Genomic DNA, 27,656 nt, shown 5'->3' with positions numbered 1-27,656 from the left:
TAAAGTACACTCTGAAATGTACTTTGCATAGCTCCGCCCATGGCCCCGCCCCATTTACATGCCATAAATGAGGCGGGGCCATGGGCGGAGCTATCCAAATTACGTTTGAGAGCTCCCACGCCCCCTATTTCCTCTAACAAGCTGCTCTCTCCCGCAAAGCCCAGCTCAAAAGTCGGCAAGTATGAAGTATACTGTATAAATGATTACTATAATTTCACACAATACTGTGTTAAATATTTGTATAAGTTCATCCAGGACAGTAGATGTATGTTTTTTTCATGCCATTCATTTAACATCCGGTTCCTTCCTGATATTTAAAAGAGGAATGCTTTTAGTAGTAGCAAGACATGGTTAGTAAAAGCATTGCCCTTTAAATTATTGGGCTGAAACGTGATCCAAAGGGATGGGTTTTACAACCCAACTCTTTATAAATAAACCACCCCAACACATTCTGTTCACCTGAGACTCTTATATGCAGAATGTGCTTCTTTATTCAACCAACAAACACCTGGATAAACTTTATCATGACTATAAAAAGGTAAACTTCACAACATGGAGGGTTATCAAGATGTTTCTAGAAGATAGAGCATTAAAAACAAAAAGAGAGAGACAACACAGTGACAGCTTACGAAACAGCGCCACCTACTATCACTCCAATGTACTACCTAGCCTGTAGCTGCTGTTACTCTGTATGCTAACACTTTCAACTCTAACGAAATAGACGAGGCATCTGGAGTAGGACTGATAGGACACTTTGCTTTACTTAGCAAGGTAGTACAACGGATGTACTCTGTGGTGAAGTCCCCCACCCCCAATTTCTTTTTTTTAATAATGCAGGTTTGCCGACCCTCCCGGAATTCCCGTGAGTCTCCCAAAAATCGGTCCCCCCCTGGCCCCCCGGAAGCGTGGGCAACCCTCCCGGAATCTGGGGGAACCCCCCCCCCCCCCCCCCCCCGAATTGCGGCATGTAAATGACACAATCCGCGGGTCTCAGAGGAGGGGGCGAAGCTAAAATGGCACAATCGTGTCATTTTAGCCCCGCCCCCTCCATGGAGATCAGTCATTTCTATTACCCGTAATGGGGGGCGGGGCTTAATGACATCACTGTCAAGCCACGCCCCCGATCGGGTAAGGAAAGTCTCTTCTCCGAGCTTCTCCCAGAGAGGAGCATTTAAAAGTCGGCAACCATGAAATAATGTAAATATGTTGAAGTCAGGGAAAATGAGCTGTCTTTACACTCCACATAGCTTCTGTCTGTACTCCCAGCACAATGTCTTCATGACAGAAGCTGTTTTCACATGGCATAAACTGTATAACTTAAGGCAAACTGAGAATTGATCCTGAGCTCTCAGGACGGCACTAATAACTCTGCTCCTGTCAGCAAAATGAGCTAAGACAGATTCCTGACCAACAGCTGGATAAAAAGTTTGCTCTGCACTTCGTCATCTCTTATGTGTCTGTCACATTATGCACTCTACAGCAGGGCAGCCATTTTGTGGATGGAAGCCATCTTAAGGAGAATGAAGAACGAAGCAATTAGCTTAATCTGGATATACACTATTAGATTATCTTTTCCAATCTGGCTGGTTGGAACGAAAATCTGGTAATGTCTGGGTACAAATGACAATCAACCATTTTCTCACATAAGCTGGAAAATGGACAAAAGCAGTAATTTGCATAAATTGATTTAACCATTTTAAATTACCATTTTTGACTGTTTTGCAGGTTTGGGAGCTAACGATCAATTTTCATTTGCTCCCAGAAATTACCGGATTTTAATTCCAACCAGTCAGATTGGAAAGATAATCTTATAGTGTGTATCTGTGATATTGGTTTTCTGGAGAAAAAAAATGTAATATTTGAACCCTTTCAATGATCAAAACAATGCCCTCTACAAGCGGGGTATCTTATTTTGGTGGATCAATAATTATCCCACCTGTTTCCACAGATAGAAATCCTGAAACTTGTGTTGAAAACCACCAGTCCACTTGAGTGGATTTAAAAGTGGTCTTCAGTAAAACATGTACTCTATTTATTGGATGGGATTAGCCCAATGGTTCCCAAACTCAGTCCTCAAAGACCCCGAACAGTTTCCTTTTCCATTTTGCCAGTAGATTTTTAAAATGTATAAAACAGAGTAGAAAAGAAGACTTTTAGTTGGGGAACTGCTTAGTTGTTCATGCCCCAACTAAAAGTCTTCTTATCTACTCTGTTTTGTACATATAATCTGACTCTGGGAGCATCAGATTAGTTCCTATAGATTAGTTCATGGGTCTTCAACCTGTGGCCCTCCAGATGTTGTGAAACTACATGTCCCAGCATGCATTGCCACATTTTTTCCTATAAGAGCATGCCAAAACTGTCAGGGCATGATGGGAAATGTAGTTCCACAACATGTGGAGGGCCACAGGTTGAAGACCTGTGGATTAGTTCAACGGCCATGTACAGTCTATAGCTGAGATTGTGATCTGCGCTCACTGGGGATACCGGATTGGATGTTGGCTGCATTTATGTGTTTTCACTTTATTGTGGCTGTAAACTTTATTTATTCATTGTTAAATAATAAAAGTTCAACCCATGTCTCATGGAGGTGAGCCCAGGATCAAAATATGTCAGGGGTCCCATATTTCTTACCGGGGGTCCTGACTACGAGGACTGTAAATCGAAATATAATAACATGCAGCAACTGGTGTGCAAAGTTCAGCTTGTATATTTTTTCTAAAGCATTTGGAAAGTTGTAGCTGGAGATTGTATCAGGCCTAAATGAGATTAACAGACAAATCTGAGAAATATTAAAGCATTACAACATCTAAACTATTACATATATTACCCATTCTCATACAACTGTTGCACGCACGACTATACCATTTATGGAATGGACCACTATACTATACAGCAGGGGTGGCCAAACCTGTCCTCAAGATCTACCAACAGGTCATGTATCTCAGGCAACCTGCGGATCTATAGTAGGAATGAATGCAGCATGATTGAAAATGTGACAGTAATACCCCTTTTACATCGCCGCAAAAACACAGGTTTTTCCGTCGCGGAACCGGGTCAACGGCAGTGTAAAAGGGGTTAACCCGTGTCCCTTTACACGGGACTTCTACCCAGGTCCTGACCAGGGTAAAACACGGGCAGGGAATATTGGTACGCCGAGTCTTCCGACCCGGCTCCAGTTTAAAGCAGTGGGGGAAGCCCAACCTCCGGACTGCAGCGTGCTGCGGTCAACATGGAGGTTGGGCGGGGGGGGCACACACAGCCTCCGCTGCTGTACTGCACAGACAGCAGCAGAGGCAGGGAGAAGGAGAATAGCTGCCAGTGTGTGTGGCATCCATTCACCTCGTGAATGGGGACTGGGGGTGCGCCCTCAGCGCGACGGTCTGTGGTCCCAACGCTTGGAGAAGATGTCATCTCCAAGCGCTGCCCCCGTTTACACTGCGGGTCGGCACTGCAGCGTAAACAGTGCAATCCAAGATCCGTCCTGACTTGGAACTGTGTTCCAAATACCGGGTCAGATCTGGGATTTGGGTGTAAAAGGGGTATTAGTAATGACTACAGCTGTGCACCAGCTAGTGGATTTGGAAAAATGTGGACCGTTGGTAGACCTCGAGGACCGGTTTGGCCACCCCTGCTATACAGTATGCAACACAATTAGGTTCATTGTTTTCTCAAAAACAAAGAAATCGGCAAGTAACTAAAAAACGTGAAAAACTCGTGTCAACATTTTTCATGGCCATCGTGTTACAAAGAATAATAAAAGAAAAATCAGTTTAGATTTGATGCACTCTTCATCTGTAGAGTCAAGTTTAATGTGAATTAAAATGTAATTCTTTATTAATAATTTCTTTAATATTATTGATCACAAGGTTAAGGCCCATACACACTGGGCGACTTTGAGCTGAAAGCCGCTCAAAACAGCCTGTTTGAGCGGCTTTCAGCTCAAAGCTGCCCAGTGTGTATGCCCCAGCGATGAGCGGTGAGCGCTGCTGCGCGCTCCCACATCATCGCTGGGAAAGCCGCTCATCTGCTGGTAATACCAGCAGATGAGCGGCTTTGAGGATGGCTTTGCATAGCTCTGCGCTATGCAACGCCGTCCTCCCCCCTCCGTCGGCGCCGGGCAGGGGGAAAGCTGCTCAGTGTGTATACACTGAGCGGCTTTCCCTGCAGCGGTGATTCACATCATCGCTGTCCATACACGCTGGGCATAGTCGCCCAGTGTGTATGGACCTTTATACATGTTATTGTAAAGAAACTAGCAATGGTATGATTTTAATGAAATTATTAATAGTGAATTACATTTTAATTCAAGTTTAATTTGACTCTACAGATGAATAGTGCATCAAATCTAAACAGATTTTTCTTTTCTCTTTCATTGTAACACATATCCAATATACAAAATCAGTGGATAGCACCTTGAACCAGTGGGGTGACGAATATAGAATACCCCCACTCGGTCGGTCGGTATAGACCCATCCAGTATAATAAACGTATAGAGCAATATACTGTAGTGCGGGATTCCACCTCTACTTCCTACCACTTAGTATTTTTCATGTCCGTACCCTTCTCCTTACAGCGGTTTATCTGAGTGTCCTAGTCCTTTGGATTCATCATCCACTTCTTATATCATTCCCAAAAAGACAAATCTGATTCCAACACTAGACGTAGCACAAAGCATCGCACCCACTGTTCACTAACGCTGTGCGCAGGAAGAATTTAGCAAAGGACAGCGCCCGCGATGAGAGATGACCGTGTTGGGAATTTCGGGTTTAGGACCTTGGAGTCCGTCTGGTACTGCAGGGGATGAAGTTTGATCAGGAGGCAATGCGATAGAAACACATCGGCTTTTAGAGGGTAATGCCATCTAAAGATAGCATTACCCACTGCATCTAAGTTCTGGGATTTATCGCATTCCAGATCCGGTGTTACGACTGGGATTGGCCCTGATCAGCCAGAAATACCTGTACGAATTCATATTTTCTGATGGTAAAGTCATTCATAATTGGCTCCCAACTAACACCCCCCACCACCACCCCCCCACCACTACCCCACCGCAGTGGGACACTGACGGCCGCGGAAGGCATGCGGGACCGTCCCCAAAAACCGGGACGTTCCTCCCGCATTTAGCGGGACAGTTGGGAGGTATTATCGATACCACGTGCATTCAGCAGCAAAAATATAGTGCTATGGATTGTTTTGGTATCTTGCCTAGAGCGCCACAAGCTCTAAATCCAACTCTGACACTAGGCACACTTTACCGATTCCAGTCCACGTGGATGTTAAACTATAAAAATTGTGAAAAACGCACGTCAACCTTTTCACGTGTCAACCACTGCACCTTAGGAGTATTCCCATAATGCTTCATTGTTGACCAAAGGTTTCCAGTCGGGTTGGTGTTTGACATACTGTAAGAGTACATTACCCATCAGTCACTGCTGACCCAGCAGGAAGTGCGCTGGCTCACTGGCATTCCTTATCAGCACAGAGTAATCATGCTTTCATCAAAAGATGTTAACACACTTTCTCTTTGTGCGCTACCAAGTCAGTCATGTTACTCAAGTGTGAAATATGTTGTGTCTTGCACTCGCTCTTGTCTGGACTACACTCTGCAGACAGTAATCTAGTTACACATTAACTCCGGCTTTATGAAATAACCATGCATTTATTAATAATTGCAATTATGATCAAAAGAATGGAAGCTTTATTAACTCCATAAACATTTTCACAGTGAAAGACTAACATAGAACCTGAATTGCCGGGAGGCTCCCAAAAATCGGGTCCCCCTCCCGGCCCCCCGGGAAGGTGGGCAATCCTCCCACATTGGCCATGAAGCCCCACAACCCCCCCCCCCCCCCCCAGCATAATAACTAACAATAATAAGGTAGGTCAGACGCAGCGTAATAACTATAACAATAATAAGGTAGGTCAGAGGCAGCGTAATAACTATAGCAATAATAAGGTAGGTCAGACGCAGCGTAATAACTATAGCAATAATAAGGTAGGTCAGACGCAGCGTAATAACTATAAAAATAATAAGGTAATTCAGACGCAGCGTAATAACTATAGCAATAATAAGGTAGGTCAGACGCAGCGTAATAACTATAACAATAATAAGGTAGGTCAGATGCAGCGTAATAACTATAGCAGTAATAAGGTAGGTCAGACGCAGCGTAATAACTAAAACAATAATAAGGTAGGTCAGATGCAGCGTAGTAACTATAACAATAATAAGGTAGGTCAGATGCAGCGTAATAACTATAACAATAATAAGGTAGGTCAGATGCAGCGTAATAACTATAACAATAATAAGGTAGGTCAGACGCAGCGTAATAACTATAACAATAATAAGGTAGGTCAGACACAGCGTAATAACTATAACAATAATAAGGTAGGTCAGAGGCAGCGTAATAACTATAACAATAATAAGGTAGGTCAGAGGCAGCGTAATAACTATAACAATAATAAGGTAGGTCAGACGCAGCGTAATAACTATAACAATAATAAGGTAGGTCAGAGGCAGCGTAATAACTATAACAATAATAAGGTAGGTCAGAGGCAGCGTAATAACTATAACAGTAATAAGGTAGGTCAGAGGCAGCGTAATAACTATAACAATAATAAGGTAGGTCAGAGGCAGCGTAATAACTATAACAATAATAAGGTAGGTCAGACGCAGCGTAATAACTATAACAATAATAAGGTAGGTCAGAGGCAGCGTAATGACTAACAATAATAAGGTAGGTCAGACGCAGCGTAATAACTATAACAATAATAAGGTAGGTCAGAGGCAGCGTAATAACTATAACAGTAATAAGGTAGGTCAGACACAGCGTAATAACTATACCAATAATAAGGTAGGTCAGAGGCAGCGTAATAACTATAACAGTAATAAGGTAGGTCAGAGGCAGCGTAATAACTATAGCAATAATAAGGTAGGTCAGACGCAGCGTAGTAACTATAACAATAATAAGGTAGGTCAGACGGTGCGTAATACCTATAACAATAATAAGGTAGGTCAGAGGCAGCGTAGTAACTATAACAATAATAAGGTAGGTCAGAGGCAGCGTAGTAACTATAACAATAATAAGGTAGGTCAGAGGCAGCGTAATAACTATAACAATAATAAGGTGGGTCAGATGCAGCGTAATAACTATAACAATAATAAGGTAAGTCAGACACAGCGTAATAACTATAAAAATAATAAGGTAGGTCAGACGCAGCGTAATAACTATAACAATAATAAGGTAGGTCAGACGCAGCGTAATAACTATAGTAATAATAAGGTAGGTCAGACGCAGCGTAATAACTATAACAATAATAAGGTAGGTCAGACGCAGCGTAATAACTATAACAATAATAAGGTAGGTCAGACGCAGCGTAATAACTATAACAATAATAAGGTAGGTTAGATGCAGCGTAATAACTATAACAATAATAAGGTAGGTCAGAGGCAGCATAATAACTATAACAGTAATAAGGTAGGTCAGACGCAGCGTAATGACTATAACAATAATAAGGTAGGTCAGACACAGCGTAATAACTATAGCAATAATAAGGTAGGTCAGACGCAGCGTAATAACTATAACAATAATAAGGTAGGTCAGACGCAGCGTAATAACTATAGCAATAATAAGGTAGGTCAGACGCAGCGTAATAACTATAGCAATAATAAGGTAGGTCAGATGCAGCGTAATAACTATAACAATAATAAGGTAGGTCAGACACAGCGTAATAACTATAACAATAATAAGGTAGGTCAGACGCAGCGTAATAACTATAGCAATAATAAGGTAGGTCAGACGCAGCGTAATAACTATAACAATAATAAGGTAGGTCAGACGCAGCGTAATAACTATAACAATAATAAGGTAGGTCAGACGCAGCATAATAACTATAACAGTAATAAGGTAGGTCAGACACAGCGTAATAACTATAACAATAATAAGGTAGGTCAGACTCAGCGTAATAACTATAACAATAATAAGGTAGGTCAGACGCAGCGTAATAACTATAGCAATAATAAGGTAGGTCAGAGGCAGCGTAATAACTATAACAATAATAAGGTAGGTCAGACACAGCGTAATAACTATAACAATAATAAGGTAGGTCAGAGGCAGCGTAATAACTATAGCAATAATAAGGTGGGTCAGATGCAGCGTAATAACTATAACAATAATAAGGTAGGTCAGACGCAGCGTAATAACTATAACATAAATAAGGTAGGTCAGACGCAGCGTAATAACTATAACAATAATAAGGTAGGTCAGAGGCAGCGTAATAACTATAGCAATAATAAGGTAGGTCAGAGGCAGCGTAATAACTATAACAGTAATAAGGTAGGTCAGAGGCAGCGTAATAACTATAGTAATAATAAGGTAGGTCAGAGGCAGCGTAATAACTATAACAGTAATAAGGTAGGTCAGACGCAGCGTAACTATAGCAATAATAAGGTAGGTCAGACGCAGCGTAATAACTATAGCAATAATAAGGTAGGTCAGACGCAGCGTAATAACTATAACAATAATAAGGTAGGTCAGAGGCAGCGTAGTAACTATAACAATAATAAGGTAGGTCAGAGGCAGCGTAATAACTATAACAATAATAAGGTAGGTCAGATGCAGCGTAATAACTATAACAATAATAAGGTAGGTCAGAGGCAGCATAATAACTATAACAGTAATAAGGTAGGTCAGAGGCAGCGTAATAACTATAACAATAATAAGGTAGGTCAGATACAGCATAATAACTATAACAAGGTAGGTCGGACACAGTGTAATAACTTTAACAATAATAAGGTAGGTCAGAGGCAGCGTAATAACTATAACAATAATAAGGTAGGTCAGACGCAGCGTAATAACTATAGTAATAATAAGGTAGGTCTGAGGCAGCGTAATAACTATAACAATAATAAGGTAGGTCAGAAGCAGTGTAATAACTATAACAGTAATAAGGTAGGTCAGACGCAGTGTAATAACTATAGTAATAATAAGGTAGGTCAGAGGCAGCGTAATAACTATAACAATAATAAGGTAGGTCAGAGGCAGCGTAATAACTATAGCAATAATAAGGTAGGTCAGAGGCAGCGTAATAACTATAGCAATAATAAGGTAGGTCAGAGGCAGCGTAATAACTATAACAATAATAAGGTAGGTCAGAGGCAGCGTAATAACTATAACAGTAATAAGGTAGGTCAGAGGCAGCGTAATAACTATAACAATAATAAGGTAGGTCAGATGCAGCGTAATAACTATAACAATAATAAGGTAGGTCAGAGGCAGCGTAATAACTATAACAATAATAAGGTAGGTCAGAGGCAGCGTAATAACTATAACAATAATAAGGTAGGTCAGAGGCAGCGTAATAACTATAGCAATAATAAGGTAGGTCAGACGCAGCGTAATAACTATAGCAATAATAAGGTAGGTCAGAGGCAGCGTAATAACTAGAACAATAATAAGGTAGGTCAGAGGCAGCGTAATAACTATAGCAATAATAAGGTAGGTCAGAGGCAGCGTAATAACTATAACAATAATAAGGTAGGTCAGAGGCAGCGTAATAACTATAACAGTAATAAGGTAGGTCAGACACAGCGTAGTAACTAGAACAATAATAAGGTAGGTCAGAGGCAGCGTAATAACTATAGCAATAATAAGGTAGGTCAGAGGCAGCGTAATAACTATAACAATAATAAGGTAGGTCAGAGGCAGCGTAATAACTATAGCAATAATAAGGTAGGTCAGACGCAGCGTAGTAACTATAACAATAATAAGGTAGGTCAGACGCAGCGTAATACCTATAACAATAATAAGGTAGGTCAGAGGCAGCGTAATAACTAGAACAATAATAAGGTAGGTCAGACGCAGCGTAATAACTAGAACAATAATAAGGTAGGTCAGACACAGCGTAATAACTATAACAATAATAAGGTAGGTCAGAGGCAGCGTAATAACTATAACAATAATAAGGTGGGTCAGATGCAGCGTAATAACTATAACAATAATAAGGTAAGTCAGACACAGCGTAATAACTATAACAATAATAAGGTAGGTCAGACGCAGCGTAATAACTATAACAATAATAAGGTAGGTCAGACGCAGCGTAATAACTATAGTAATAATAAGGTAGGTCAGAAGCAGCGTAATAACTATAACAATAATAAGGTAGGTCAGACGCAGCGTAATAACTATAACAATAATAAGGTAGGTCAGACGCAGCGTAATAACTATAGTAATAATAAGGTAGGTCAGAAGCAGCGTAATAACTATAACAATAATAAGGTAGGTCAGACGCAGCGTAATAACTATAACAATAATAAGGTAGGTCAGAGGCAGCGTAATAACTATAGCAATAATAAGGTAGGTCAGAGGCAGCGTAATAACTATAACAGTAATAAGGTAGGTCAGAGGCAGCGTAGTAACTATAACAATAATAAGGTAGGTCAGATACAGCGTAATAACTATAACAAGGTAGGTCGGACACAGTGTAATAACTTTAACAATAATAAGGGCCCTTATTCTGGTTGGTGCGGATATTCCCGCATTCTTACGGAGCGGTCCGCACGCCACGGTGTTCTGCCGCGTGCGGCCATCGTCCGTAGAAACGCCCACGGGTCCTCCGCATTCGGACGGACTCACTCTTTAAGAACAGGGCGTGTTTACGGACGACATACAAACCATGCGTGTGCGGGAGAAACACTCCGATTCGGCACGGTATTACAGAGTATTACAGAGTATGCTCGGGAATACCGCATCCGAACGGGAGCCAAGCGGTGCTACCGCACGTAAGCGGAGTATTTACGCCAAACAACCCACTATTATGTATCTTCTGCAATACATCACATGACCCACTTATTCAATTACCTATCCTCATAAAAAACTTCTTATTTGGAATTGGAATCAATTAGATGCCAATATATCCTTACAAGCATGCCTAACACATGCATTGCACACATTAACCCTTACAGCAATTGAAGTGCAATGGTTTCAATTAAAGCACTGACAAGCGTCCTATTAGTGAGTAATGAGTAAAGGAGTCGATTCTATTGGGTTCAGGTGTTAATGCTTGTAGTCATTAGGCGTACGTTCGCCTACCGCATGAACGAGTGGTGTCCGCAAAGCAATAGTACACTTGTGGACACCGCACATTTCTTCCCTTTTTGATCGCGTGCATTCGGAGTGGTATCCGAATGTACGCCCCCCAACATAAGTGTACTCCCCCGTGTCCGCCCATGTTTCCGCCCCGTTTTGCCCACTTTGAAACTACGCCCATGTGTCATTCCGCATGACGCCCATAATACGCCCATATTTCCCGACTGATTGCGGGGAACAGTTTTGGACGGGATTTGGCCGAACAGGTACGGAGTCAAGGCGTGGCACATGCGCGTTGCGTTCTCCACGCATGCGCAGACGCCGTAAAGACGCGATCCGAAAGTATGCGGTAAAGTACGCGTCAATCAGAATAAGGGCCATGGTAGGTCAGACGCAGCGTAATAACTATAGTAATAATAAGGTAGGTCAGAGGCAGCGTAATGACTATAACAATAATAAGGTAGGTCAGACGCAGCGTAATAACTATAACAATAATAAGGTAGGTCAGACGCAGCGTAATAACTATAACAATAATAAGGTAGGTCAGACGCAGAGTAATAACTATAACAATAATAAGGTAGGTCAGACGCAGCGTAGTAACTATAACAATAATAAGGTAGGTCAGACGCAGTGTAATAACTATAGCAATAATAAGGTAGGTCAGAGGCAGCGTAATAACTATAACAATAATAAGGTAGGTCAGAGGCAGCGTAATAACTATAACAATAATAAGGTAGGTCAGAGGCAGCGTAATAACTATAGCAATAATAAGGTAGGTCAGAGGCAGCGTAATAACTATAGCAATAATAAGGTAGGTCAGACGCAGCGTAATAACTATAACAGTAATAAGGTAGGTCAGAGGCAGCGTAATAACTATAACAATAATAAGGTAGGTCAGAGGCAGCGTAATAACTATAACAATAATAAGGTAGGTCAGAGGCAGCGTAATAACTATAACAAGGTAGGTCAGAGGCAGCGTAATAACTATAACAATAATAAGGTAGGTCAGATGCAGCGTAATAACTATAACAGTAATAAGGTAGGTCAGACGCAGCGTAGTAACTATAGCAATAATAAGGTAGGTCAGACACAGCGTAATAACTATAACAATAATAAGGTAGGTCAGACGCAGCGTAATAACTATAGCAATAATAAGGTAGGTCAGATGCAGCGTAATAACTATAACAGTAATAAGGTAGGTCAGACGCAGCGTAGTAACTATAGCAATAATAAGGTAGGTCAGACACAGCGTAATAACTATAACAATAATAAGGTAGTTCAGACGCAGCGTAATAACTTTAACAATAAAAAGGTAGGTCAGACACAGCGTAATAACTATAACAGTAATAAGGTAGGTCAGAGGCAGCGTAATAACTATAACAATAATAAGGTAGGTTAGACGCAGCGTAATAACTATAACAGTAATAAGGTAGGTCAGAGGCAGCGTAATAACTATAACAATAATAAGGTAGGTCAGACGCAGCGTAATAACTATAACAGTAATAAGGTAGGTCAGAGGCAGCGTAATAACTATAACAATAATAAGGTAGGTCAGAGGCAGCGTAATAACTATAACAATAATAAGGTAGGTCAGACGCAGCGTAATAACTATAACAGTAATAAGGTAGGTCAGATACAGCGTAATAACGATAACAATAATAAGGTAGGTCAGACACAGCGTAATAACTATAACAATAATAAGGTAGGTCAGACGCAGCGTAATAACTATAACAGTAATAAGGTAGGTCAGAGGCAGCGTAATAACTAGAACAATAATACGGTAGATCTGACGCAGTGTAATAACTAGAACAATAATAAGGTAGGTCAGACGCAGCGTAATAACTATAACAATAATAAGGTAGGTCAGAGGCAGCGTAATGACTATAACAATAATAAGGTAGGTCAGTCGCAGCGTAATAACTATAACAATAATAAGGTAGGTCAGATGCAGCGTAATAACTAGAACAATAATAAGGTAGGTCAGACGCAGCGTAATAACTATAACAGTAATAAGGTAGGTCAGAGGCAGCGTAATAACTATAACAATAATAAGGTAGGTCAGAGGCAGCGTAATAACTATAACAATAATAAGGTAGGTCAGAGGCAGCGTAATAACTATAACAATAATAAGGTAGGTCAGACGCAGCGTAATAACTATAACAATAATAAGGTAGGTCAGAGGCAGCGTAATAACTATAGCAATAATAAGGTAGGTCAGACACAGCGTAATAACTATAACAATAATAAGGTAGGTCAGACTCAGCGTAATAACTATAACAGTAATAAGGTAGGTCAGAGGCAGCGTAATAACTATAACAATAATAAGGTAGGTCAGACACAGCGTAATAACTATAACAATAATAAGGTAGGTCAGACGCAGCGTAATAACTATAACAATAATAAGGTAGGTCAGATGCAGCGTAATAACTATAGCAATAATAAGGTAGGTCAGAGGCAGCGTAATAACTATAACAATAATAAGGTAGGTCAGACACAGCGTGGTAACTAGAACAATAATAAGGTAGGTCAGATGCAGCGTAATAACTATAACAATAATAAGGTAGGTCAGAGGCAGCGTAATAACTATAACAATAATAAGGTAGGTCAGACGCAGCGTAATAACTATAGCAATAATAAGGTAGGTCAGAGGCAGCGTAATAACTATAACAGTAATAAGGTAGGTCAGACGCAGCGTAATAACTAGAACAATAATAAGGTAGGTCAGACGCAGCGTAATAACTATAGCAATAATAAGGTAGGTCAGACGCAGCGTAATAACTATAGCAATAATAAGGTAGGTCAGAGGCAGCGTAATAACTAGAACAATAATAAGGTAGGTAGGTCAGACGCAGCGTAGTAACTGACCTGTCCTAGCATGTACACAACACAATGATTTGACCCATCTCAAACTGCACGCAGAAAATACACCTTGGCTTTGGTCAGAAGCGATTCATTAATTTCTCGTGTCCGTGTGGCGAATCATGCGAATCGGCTGATTTTCTGTAAATGTCATAAAGAATTCAATTAGAAGCAGCATAATTTAATCTCCAGTGGGAAGCGTCCCGAGCCTTACGCCAATACCGCTGAGAAGCTGCAGTAAGGAGCCGGTGCAGGAGGCCAGAACTCACATTGTGATATTTCTGCTAATGCAAATTGGGTTTCAGTAATGTCGCAGCAATAAATACAGATGATTTGATCAAGTGCAATAAGAGTCTCAGAGGAAGATAAATTATTTTTACTAAATTACTTTGAGTTTCTGTTTTCTTCAAGCGAGGCGGAAAAAAAATCCCCATCACGGTGACAATGTGGTGGCATTATTCAGGCAGCGTGTGACCCTGTCGTCTTTCATAGCGATATTTGCGATTCCAACTTAAGGGGCAATTCACACCTGCTCAGTGCGGCTGAATTTGCTCTCCCGTCCGATGTTTAGGTATTGCGCATGTGCAAATGCCTTCGTCTAGATTCACACTCGCCGGACGCGTTACTCTAGGGAGGGCCGGCAGGGGGCGGACGCAGGGGGACCGTTCAGCGTTTTGTGGGCGTGACCACAAAAAACAGTGGGCGTGCCCGTGGAAATGCTGGGATACCCTTGTGAACACAGTGTTGATGCCTGCTTGGTCAGTGACCACCTCGAATTCAGCCATCTGCGGTCAGAATAAGTCAGTCTAGATTGACTTTTATTAGTGAAGGGAAGAAAAAAATTATTTGATAGGGAGAGACCATCGATGTGTATGCAAACGCATTTACGTGGATGCTAATGTTCAAATTCAGGGGGGCATTCACAGGGCGGCGGGCACCGCTATCCGCAGTCTAGAAAACAGTTCTGAATCATGCCCTTGCTTGTAGTTAAAGAGCACTCCTGAAAGCAATTGGCCGACAGGCGTTAGCCACAAGGGGGCACAGAGGAGCCGGCAACGAGCCCATGCAGAAGAAGGTTGTGTCGATTTGGGATTATGGGGGCGGGGGGGCGGCGGGGGCCCCAGAAATATCAGTGTATAGGGCCCCAAGTTTTCTGTTGCCGGCCCTGGACACGGCCTAGGGGCGGCACATTTTTACAGGTGGGGATGCGCTCATCCCACAGCAGCAACATCCCACCGGTCTACGGCATCTCAGCGTCAGCAGGCTGCGGTGCTGCTTGCTCCTGGACCAAGAGCTGCGCCGGATCCGGGGCTGCTGCGGACAGGAAAGGAGCTGGCGGCAGCCTGACTGACATGTCCAGGGAGCAGAAGCTGGACAAGTGAGAGCTCACTGGCGGCATTATGCGCGTCACAAAGGCTGCTGTAGCTTATAAGCCGCAACCCTTCTCCTGCATGCACACACACTGCCACTGTCATCCGCTTCCCGAGTGTCCGCCTGTGCGCACTATGGGCTGCAGCTCCCTCCCTCAGCCTGTCAGGGTGCATGACCCGGCTCCTAGCTCTCACCGCTATTGCCGCTGCTGCTGCCGCCCGGGTGTCTCAGCCCTCTCCCTGCCCGCAGTGACTGCTGCGGTGCCTGAACAAGAGTAAAAGGTAACTCCGGGGAGCAGCCCTCTTGATCTCCCTCCCTCCACTCTGACCTATTTTAAAAATCCCAAAGGGGTACTCCCTCCGGCTACAGGGGGTGGCCATAAACTTGGTGCCTAGGGGCAGCCTGACCCCTTAATCTGTCCCCGCCTGCGGCCACATACGAGCATTGACTTTGGGGCCTGATTCATTGAATTATATCCACTTGCTAGGCAGCGTATATTTGAAACTTCCAAACTTCTAAAGAAAGGAAGGAAAATGAGAAGTGATAAGAGAAACGAGAGCGGCACATGGGATAACACATATAATGGCGCTGTCTTACGCCACATTGTGAAAAAAGAAAATTAGGTGGTTTCCTATTTTATCCTAGTTCTGCACCTTATACAGCAGCTGATACAGTCAAATAATCGGAAGCCACCTGTTATCCAGGATTCATCTGCTGGCAGTTAGATCCCCGCTGATCACTATGGCGAAACCTGGACACTTCCGAAAACAGCTATGTGAGGCTAGACGGTTCATGAAGCTAGCCAACCGGAAAATCTGTTTGGCCGGCGTGGCCTCCTGGCAGAGATGCAGCTTCCTAAGACATGAGACAACAGAAACTAAATGGCGTAAAACCCAGACTGAACCAATCCATCACCTATAACAATGAGTAATCTAATTACATCCATAGACACAGGTAAAACCGTGGTGGAGGGGGGGTGGGGAAACGTCTCTTCAATTTCCCGTCACCTTTCATCATGGAACGCTCCTCCAGAAATGAAAGCGATGTCTTGTTGTTAGTCAAAAACAATTGTTAAATAAACGCGGCACAAACTGTACGTTAGTAAGTCTAAAGTCTGTGCCGCAAAAAAATCTTACATATGGTTGACATGGTCAACAGGCCAACGTAAGCAAAAGGTTGGCGTGGTTATGGTCAACAGAAAAAAGTTATGAGTTGTTAGGGTTAGGCTGGGAGGGAGGTAAGGGTTTCGGCTGCAGAGCTTTACAGAGAATAATACTGTGTTTATAAACCATACTTGCTGACTACACCTGCAGTGCTTCTGGGTGCGGGGCCAGAGCCTGATGACATCGAGCCCCACCCCAATCCTAAGAAATGCTGCGATTTGCAGGTGTATGTGGAGGGGCAGGGCTAAAAGTGTGTGATTTGCATATTTTAGCCCACCCCACTCCCCCATGTACAACTGCGAATGCCGATATTTAACCAGCAGGCTAGGGGAATGCTGGGGTACAGGGCAGGGCCGGATTATAATGGGGGCACAAGGGGTCAGTACCCCTGGGCCCCCCTCTAGCTAGGGGAGTGGGGTAGTGCTGCAGCTTCACCTACAGTATCTGCCAATGTGACAATGATTAATGGTGCTGAGCATTGGGAGCCAAGGCACACTGACTGCACAAGTGTGCAGTACACTACTGGGAGTTGACTAAGTCCCATGACACTTTGCACTAGAGGCTGAGACGTTTCTGCTGAGCTCTGATTGGTGGAGCTCATTACATGCTTCTCAGGCCCATGGAGAACAGCAGCAGCAGCCTAGTCATGGGAGGGTTTTTAATCAGAGGCAGCACTGGGACTGTGAGGTCTCCTACAGAGTAAAGTGCAGAGGGACAAACACAGGCTTTTCATGTGGTTATATCAATATATATATATAATGCTGGGATGGATTGTCCGGCACTCCTATCAAGGAGATATCTGTGCCCGGGTGCCTTCCTCCTCTGGGCTCGGCCCGTACATACAATTGTAAGCAAATAACAGGCGTCACTCCGGGGCTTCGTGTAAAAGATATATTCAAAGCAGTGTAACGGTCAACGCCGTTTCGGATGAACCGTCTTCAGGACCACACAATGTGCAAATAAACATGAAATACATTTATACTTACAGAGTCAGATACAGCAGCGTGGCATCTCCCTCCGAGCGGCTTCCGCCGGTGACTCCTCCCTGACGTCATCAGGTGGTGTCCTGCCGCAAGGTACTGGCAGCGGAGGATGCCCATACTGCTGTAATAGAAAAAAGTGCAGCAAAACATTATAATATGCAATAAGAATAAAAAAGTGTATCATATGAGTGAGCACAAGTGAAAATTGATAAAAAAATGGAAATGTTAAAAACAAGCGCTGTGTGTTTCATGGCTAATGATATAATCCATAATGCAAATGTCCACCAGGTGTCAGTGTGGTCCCCTATCGTAAGAAAGGACCAGACTGTGAAAAATGTATAAAATAATCTGTAAATCTATTGGTAGACATAGTCATCAGTGATCATCATCAGTCGAACTGTGAGTTTACATTTGTGACATATATATATATTCAATTCATAATATTGATACAAAAAGCAATAATTTAAGAACAATTCATGTACGCTGAAATGTGGCCCCAAGAGTTATAATTAATAGGCCTCTACAAAAAACATCCTAGATTATAACATTCATTAAGACCCCCCGGGGCTATGGTTCCCAACCTGTGGATCCATTTGTTCTCTAATTGAAGGAGCCGTTTGCCCCTATTTCCACCCCTCAAATTTTCTGGGATATGGTCAATGAGTTGGAATTTTAAATTGGCCATAGTGTGACGGGCCATGACAAAATGCCTGGCCACTGTCTGATCACTCTGGCCCTTTTCAAGTGCCTTGCGTATGGCTGCCCTGTGGTTGGCCATTCGTTCCTTGATGGTACCTATGGTTTTGCCAATATAGCTCAAACCACAGGGACAGGTCACCATATATATAATGAACTTCGTTGAGCAAGTGAGTATATATTTAATGGGGATGTTTTTCCCTGATTGGGGGTGTCTAAAGGTGCGACCTGGAGTCATGTATCGACATGTCAGACATCCAGTGCATCGATAGCATCCATTAGGTCTGGACAAAAAATGATGAATGGGTGTACTTGAGGATAAACAACTTTTTGAACAGCCAATCTGGTTAGCAATTGTTGGACCCCGTAAGTAAGCGGTCTGCAACTTGGTATTGTTGAGACTGGGTAAAGCGGGATCTGTAGATACTATCGGCCAGAACTTTTTAACCCTTTTAACAATTCCCGGGGTTTTGTTAGTGAAATGAGTTACCCAGGTAAAGCACTTCTCTTGTTGACTCTCATTTTTTCTACTGGTTTTAAGGAGATCATCTCTGGACATGGTCTTGGCCTTCATCATGGCCTGCATTAGTAGATCATATGGGTACCCCCTTTGTAGAAATTTGTCACACATAGCTTCTAGTTGCAAATCTCGTGTGAGGCTATCATTGTTAATTCTACACACCCTTAAAAATTGGGAGTAGGGTAAACTCCTTACTGTAGCCCTTGGGTGGAAACTCTGGAAATGTAAAAGCATATTTCTATCGGTTTCCTTGGAAAACAATTCGGTGCTTAATTTATTGCCCTTTTTGGTTATTCTCACATCCAAGAAGTCTAATTGGCTATCACTAATGGTGAATGTGAATTTGGCTGGACACACCGAAGCATTGTGTTCAAGAAGTAAGTTTACCAGTTGGTCTCTTTCACCGGTCCAGAACAAAATCAAGTCATCGATATAACGATAATAGAATATGGCATGTTTCTTAAACAATTCATTATTCAGAAAGCAGTCAGTTTCCACCTGGAACATAAATGCGTTAGCATAGACCGGAGCAGCTGGAGATCCCATGGCACACCCAGAAGTTTGAACAAAAAACTTGTTATCGAACAAAAAAATATTGTGAGTAAGTACAAACTCCAGAAGTTTAAGAAAAAAACTGATGTCAGGACCAGTATATAATGGGTTGTGTGCCATGAGATCTGCAGCTGCCCTCAAGCCCAGTGCATGCGGAATGCATGTGTATAAACTCGAGACATCAATTCCAACCAGTAAAGTATGTTCTGGAATGTCTCCTAAAGCATTTAATTTTAATAGCAGAGATGTTGTGTCCTTCAAATAAGTAGAGGTCCCTTGAACACATGATTGGAGATAGAAATCAATATATCTTGCAACTTGTTCACATAAGGAGCCCTCTGCTGCTATAATCGGTCTTCCCGGTGGTTTTTGGGGATTCTTATGTAATTTAGGCAGTACATAAAAATAGGGTATGAGAGTGTCTTTCTTAAGTAGAGCAGGTTTGACCTCTGGAGCAATGATGTGGGACTCAATGGCACTGTCCAATAGTTGTTCCAATTCCTGCTGATGTTCCATAATGGGATTTCTTTCTAGTAGAGCACGAAGCCCCGGAGTGACGCCTGTTATTTGCTTACAATTGTATGTACGGGCCGAGCCCAGAGGAGGAAGGCACCCGGGCACAGATATCTCCTTGATAGGAGTGCCGGACAATCCATCCCAGCATTATTTATTTTCCAGTCTACCCAAGCAACTTTGGAGCGCTGTGAAAAGGTCAAGGCACCCAGCAGAATTTATCGTATGCATACAGAGTCCAGACCCCGGTTGTGAGAACATCATATACAGCCGGTATTTGCAGCGCTACCAGCCAGTTAAATGCACTCTGGCAGTTTCCAACAAGCTGTGTTTCAGCTTTGATTCATCACTAGTGCTGGAAGTTTACATCATTTATAAAGCCAACAATTCTCCAGAGTATCAGTGTCCCTGACACCGGAGTATCATCTACAGTATGGATGCGGCAGCCATGGATCAAATGGCACAATTTCTCTCTTGTGAGAATAGAGATGTGTTCAGTTTTTCTGATAGTGAAACCAGCAGCATTTTGCACACCGATCCATTGTTTGATGCTACAGAGCCCACCGTGGAGGACACTCGGAATGAGCTACTTAAGCTCAAAAAAAGAGAAGTGGACTTTCTCCTTCACTGTGTGACTCTGTCGGAATATCATAGGTCCAAATTAATTCCACGGGGTTTCAGGGTATCTAATACCCCAACTATTGGCAGATATAATCCCGCTTTTTGCTCCAAATGGATCAGCATTTTAAATAAATGCTCGCTTGATCTCATGGTACTGGTAGTGGAGGAGGCGAACAGGGAACTCATCTCTGTACGTGAAAAAATTAAAACAATGGAAACAGAGAATACCAGTACATTAAACTCTGAGCATCAAAAGGAGAGCATGATGAAATTACAGGAGCAGGTGGAAGCTTACAAGCAAGATCTAATAAAATTCAAAAAAACTAAACTGGCCAAAGTTAAAGAAGATTACGCCAATCATAGAGTATATCGATGGCTACAAGGATCAGCATCTACAGGTCAACGTCAGAGACCGACACGTAGACAAGGGCGGCGATACGATCCATCAGTCGCAGATGATACCAGTACATCAGCAAGTGAGACGGATCAGACCAATGCCACTAGACAGAGAAAACCCAAAGTACATGTCCCTTTAGCAGTGGGCACAAGGGCAAGGGATGCCAACACCATACAAAGCGCACACGCCGAGGTCGTCAAAAAGAAAGGGAGAGGAAGGCGTCAGCAGGGAAGAGAACACAGGATGTAGTGTTCAACCTTTCTGACACCCCACTAAGTCAAGATGAACTGACCTTATTGAATAAGGGCCTCAATTTTGTCCCCAATGTAAAATTTGACGATTTCGACTGGATGGTGGATACTTTCAAAATAAATCGTAAACTCAGATTAAAAGAATATTTCGACCAGAAGGCCCCTGCACAAAATGAGACAGCATCCATTGATCCTATCATACAGCAGCTAAAACCCAAAAGCACATTTGACCCGTTAAGCAACAATTCCTCCCTGAAGACATTTGGAAGAATTTTGGAGGACTCTAGCCAACATGTCCAAGGTTCCTCTAAACCTAATTTAAACAAGCATGAGCTGGCGGCCTTAAAGAGCTACAGAGAAAAAGATACCATCATCATCTCTAAGGCTGATAAAGGAGGAGCCATTGTGGTCCTGAATAAAGAGGATTATAAGATGGAATGTGAGCGTCTTCTATCAGATACATCCACATATGCTCTACTAGAAAGAAATCCCATTATGGAACATCAGCAGGAATTGGAACAACTATTGGACAGTGCCATTGAGTCCCACATCATTGCTCCAGAGGTCAAACCTGCTCTACTTAAGAAAGACACTCTCATACCCTATTTTTATGTACTGCCTAAATTACATAAGAATCCCCAAAAACCACCGGGAAGACCGATTATAGCAGCAGAGGGCTCCTTATGTGAACAAGTTGCAAGATATATTGATTTCTATCTCCAATCATGTGTTCAAGGGACCTCTACTTATTTGAAGGACACAACATCTCTGCTATTAAAATTAAATGCTTTAGGAGACATTCCAGAACATACTTTACTGGTTGGAATTGATGTCTCGAGTTTATACACATGCATTCCGCATGCACTGGGCTTGAGGGCAGCTGCAGATCTCATGGCACACAACCCATTATATACTGGTCCTGACATCAGTTTTTTTCTTAAACTTCTGGAGTTTGTACTTACTCACAATATTTTTTTGTTCGATAACAAGTTTTTTGTTCAAACTTCTGGGTGTGCCATGGGATCTCCAGCTGCTCCGGTCTATGCTAACGCATTTATGTTCCAGGTGGAAACTGACTGCTTTCTGAATAATGAATTGTTTAAGAAACATGCCATATTCTATTATCGTTATATCGATGACTTGATTTTGTTCTGGACCGGTGAAAGAGACCAACTGGTAAACTTACTTCTTGAACACAATGCTTCGGTGTGTCCAGCCAAATTCACATTCACCATTAGTGATAGCCAATTAGACTTCTTGGATGTGAGAATAACCAAAAAGGGCAATAAATTAAGCACCGAATTGTTTTCCAAGGAAACCGATAGAAATATGCTTTTACATTTCCAGAGTTTCCACCCAAGGGCTACAGTAAGGAGTTTACCCTACTCCCAATTTTTAAGGGTGTGTAGAATTAACAATGATAGCCTCACACGAGATTTGCAACTAGAAGCTATGTGTGACAAATTTCTACAAAGGGGGTACCCATATGATCTACTAATGCAGGCCATGATGAAGGCCAAGACCATGTCCAGAGATGATCTCCTTAAAACCAGTAGAAAAAATGAGAGTCAACAAGAGAAGTGCTTTACCTGGGTAACTCATTTCACTAACAAAACCCCGGGAATTGTTAAAAGGGTTAAAAAGTTCTGGCCGATAGTATCTACAGATCCCGCTTTACCCAGTCTCAACAATACCAAGTTGCAGACCGCTTACTTACGGGGTCCAACAATTGCTAACCAGATTGGCTGTTCAAAAAGTTGTTTATCCTCAAGTACACCCATTCATCATTTTTTGTCCAGACCTAATGGATGCTATCGATGCACTGGATGTCTGACATGTCGATACATGACTCCAGGTCGCACCTTTAGACACCCCCAATCAGGGAAAAACATCCCCATTAAATATATACTCACTTGCTCAACGAAGTTCATTATATATATGGTGACCTGTCCCTGTGGTTTGAGCTATATTGGCAAAACCATAGGTACCATCAAGGAACGAATGGCCAACCACAGGGCAGCCATACGCAAGGCACTTGAAAAGGGCCAGAGTGATCAGACAGTGGCCAGGCATTTTGTCATGGCCCGTCACACTATGGCCAATTTAAAATTCCAACTCATTGACCATATCCCAGAAAATTTGAGGGGTGGAAATAGGGGCAAACGGCTCCTTCAATTAGAGAACAAATGGATCCACAGGTTGGGAACCATAGCCCCGGGGGGTCTTAATGAATGTTATAATCTAGGATGTTTTTTGTAGAGGCCTATTAATTATAACTCTTGGGGCCACATTTCAGCGTACATGAATTGTTCTTAAATTATTGCTTTTTGTATCAATATTATGAATTGAATATATATATATGTCACAAATGTAAACTCACAGTTCGACTGATGATGATCACTGATGACTATGTCTACCAATAGATTTACAGATTATTTTATACATTTTTCACAGTCTGGTCCTTTCTTACGATAGGGGACCACACTGACACCTGGTGGACATTTGCATTATGGATTATATCATTAGCCATGAAACACACAGCGCTTGTTTTTAACATTTCCATTTTTTTATCAATTTTCACTTGTGCTCACTCATATGATACACTTTTTTATTCTTATTGCATATTATAATGTTTTGCTGCACTTTTTTCTATTACAGCAGTATGGGCATCCTCCGCTGCCAGTACCTTGCGGCAGGACACCACCTGATGACGTCAGGGAGGAGTCACCGGCGGAAGCCGCTCGGAGGGAGATGCCACGCTGCTGTATCTGACTCTGTAAGTATAAATGTATTTCATGTTTATTTGCACATTGTGTGGTCCTGAAGACGGTTCATCCGAAACGGCGTTGACCGTTACACTGCTTTGAATATATCTTTTACACGAAGCCCCGGAGTGACGCCTGTTATTTGCTTACAATAATATATATATATATATATATATATATATATATATATATATATATATAGCAATGGTTATGCACTCCCTGTAACAGGGGAGCAAGGGGCCGATGCCTTCACAGGAACACAATTCAGCAACATGGTGGTGCTGCAACTTTTAGCCAAAGTTCAATAAAGCAAGAAAGTCACCATATGGTAACAACGTTTCAATTTATATACAAAATTTTCATCAGGTTACAAACCTATATATATAATATATATCTATATATCCCCTGCAGTTACCCATTGACCAAGTTTACACTGTGTTTTGACAGTGTAATATTCTCCCATGCAGTTTGCGGCCAGTAATGACAAGTGCAAGGGGGCACCCCTTTCTAAAGTGCCCCGGGCCCCCCGAAGGCTTAATCTGGCACTGGTACAGGGGAAGGCGGGAGGCTTCTGACCTCCGGGAAGGCAGGCAAGTATGATGTCGATTCTGATACCTTTACACAATTATACCCTGTATAATTCAGACCTCTCAGAAAATGCTGTCGTCCCCCCCACACACCACAACCACCCAATGCTGCTCCCATAGCATCATTGCCGCCCCCATCAGAACTTAACCTGTGATCGCCATAGTATCAGGGGAATTGGGCAAATTTTAGTAGCTCTTCAGGAGGTTTATATTGTCTTGCGTAGCTCACGCTCGATTAACGTTGGAGACCATTGGACTAGACTCACTCTGTGCAGCAAAGGCCTGGGAACAGCCGTGGATAGCCTGCGTTTTCTGGGGATGCCCAGAAAACATTGGCGGCACACCCCCAAATGCCGGCAGGTTGTCAATCACCCTACGAGCAGCGAGAGGAAGCTAGCCTTCACTCGCGGACTCCGGTCAGACAAGCTGTGTTCCATGCACATGGGCGGACTTCGATAATTGCTACGCTGCAAATTCGCATCCCTGCGAGCGAGTCCGAATCATATGTCCGGCAGAGGGGCTTGTGGTTTTCACACTGCCAGAAAAAATAAACTGAATTAACAGCACTTTTTCAATGACGCCATTTAGTAAATCCCCCCTAGGAAATAAGCCTCGTCCGTACAGTATCCGTTACACCCTCCGTATATAAGCTGACCTCATTTTAGTGGATTTCAAAACTTCTTGAAAACTGTTTCCACTTTATTTGGACAAAAATATTTAGGAGACGGTAGCAACTCTCTATTCCCAATAAAGACATCTCGTGACAGCCAGGATCCGCCGTGATCTCCGCCGTGTACTGTGTATAGACATAAGAGGCTACTGCATGCACTGGACGCGTTCCAGTTGCAAAGGCTTAAATTCCTATTAATCAAAGTCAGAGGTTGAGGCGAAGCAGCCCATTCATTACGGGGTTTCCCACCAAGTGACACGCTGTTAACTGTAAGAGGACTTAACACTTTTTCAACACCACGTCTGATTTTTTTAGCCAGGGGCCTGAACTTGGCATAATGCAATGAATGTGTCTGTTCTTTAATGCTTTAAAAATATATATTATATTATTAGCCCCTGCAGGGGTTTGTAGCCGAATAAAAGTCAACAATGTACTTGAGAAGACGATGGAAAAGACTTACAGATTGCAGGATTGCCATACATACACCCAGAAAATATTTATTTTATTAATATATTTACATCATTTCTAAATAAAATTATACATAGACTTATGGAGATTTGCCACCAACCAGGAGAAGGGACGATTGGGTAAGCTACACACACACACACACACACATAGCCAGTTTGGGGAGGTTCAGGGAATACTGTAACCTGGCCCGGGCCACCCTTTGTCAGAGCGCACTGACATCACTAGCTGTCCCTCTTATGCAGCAGCAGAACTTATGGAGCTTCCTGACCAGAGGACAGGAGGGTAAGAGAGCTGTAAGTGACACAAGGATCCCAGCGTTTCCTACTCTCCGTCTGGGTGTCAGGGCATTATTAAACTATTAGTTTTTATGTAATATACACCATGGGTTTAAATTTAAAACCAATACATCCCAACATAATCTATAACAGGAAGGAAAAAATGCTCTCTACCCAAACGTCCTTCTTAAATTCTGATTGCAATATGTGATTGGTGTCACCTCTTAATATGTGATTTGGTGTCACCTGTTTAGTTCAACACAGGTGACACCAATCACATATTAAGAGGTAAGGCCAGGTATACAGCATTTGTCTTTCCTGGACAGGTCATGTTGGGAGATATGTACAGGGCCGGTGCAAGCCCCCACCCTGCCCCAGGGCACTACCCGCGCTCGGGGGGGGGGTCGGGGATGATGCACAGGGATTGCCGGGGGGTGCCACACTGACCATGCCGCACAGTCCGCACGGGGACTGCCCGGAGTTGCCGCTGATGACCACGGGGGGCATTTTGGGGTTGTATCCCTCACCTGCTCCCTGCTCCTGAAGCCTGCTGGGTTGTACTGCTGCCATCCTTGGCAGCATTCTATGGCACCTGCTCTCCTTGGCGGCTCAGTACCGCCCTCCAGTGGCCGGTGCCCTAGGTAAATGCCTAAAGCTGCCTAGTGGTGGCGCCAGTTCCCCTCTGTTTTAATCCATCCCTGTACACACCTCAAAAAGTGATAAAATGGAGAGTGATAAACAGCTAGCCACTCAGCTCCTAACTGACATATTACAGGCTGGATGTGAAAAATGACAGGTAGGGGCTGATTGGCTGGTTGTTTATCACTCATACTCACCATTTTATCACTATTTGAAGGTTGATACATCTGGCCGATTGTAAGTTAACTAATGTATTAATGAGGGCATTTATATTAATGGATGTACTACTGTTAATAACGGTACAGCTAATAATATAATACTAAATATCACATAACATTTTAATATATTGAATATGAATTTTGAGATCAAAATACACCCTATATTTTCCTAAGAAATTCCCCCTGAAGAAGTCAATAATCCACAAAACGCGTTGACGGTTGATTAAGTCCTTCATGATGTCATTTTGATGAACAGTGATAACAATATGTCGGACCCTTATCATCTGGGTGCACATTGCTCTAGTGTGTAGTCAGCATTAGCTATTTAAAACTCATGTCATATAATAAATGATGCTCCAGCAAATCAGCTCCCAACTATCATGTGTTTGAAAAATGACAGCAGCTGATTGGTTGGGGCACCATTTATCATATGTAATGAGTTTTAAATCGTTTAAAACTTCAGAGGGCATTTTCTTCTGGGATAGATAAAACGTTCATGGGAGACAGTAACATGAACCAAGGGTTACCCAGTGGGCCGCCCACAACACTCCCATAACCTGCCTATGAGATGGGCCGTGCCCATGCGTCTGAATAACAACTTACCAGCTACAACCCTCTCCCCACTTCCAACCATCGACGGTAGCATACAATGTGATGTATGACCATCGATGGTTTTAACTATCGATGGCCATCCCTATTATTTGAAGAAAATATTTGGTGTGTGGTACGCAACCAATAGCTGCTGGCACAGGGTTGTCAAACCCTAGTAGAATGGGGAAAATTTAATAATAAAAAATATGCCAGCGCCAGCTGTCCCAATAATTAGACCAGACGGTTCTCAACAAAAATAACAATTTATTAACTAAAAATACTCAGGTGAAAAAATAGACATTAAAAGTCATTGCGCAATATTAAAATAATATATCACAGGGATATTGGGCGTGATAATAGAAATCATCCAATGGAAATGGCTGACAAGATGAATTGTATATTACCATTCAATTGAATTTTTCTGGTATTT

The sequence above is a fragment of the Crinia signifera genome, chromosome 2 (genome assembly GCF_055691185.1).
Source record: "Crinia signifera chromosome 2, ASM5569118v1, whole genome shotgun sequence".
NCBI lineage: Eukaryota > Metazoa > Chordata > Amphibia > Anura > Myobatrachidae > Crinia > Crinia signifera.
The sequence above is the reverse complement of the archived record's forward strand: the minus strand, read 5'-3'. Positions refer to the sequence as shown.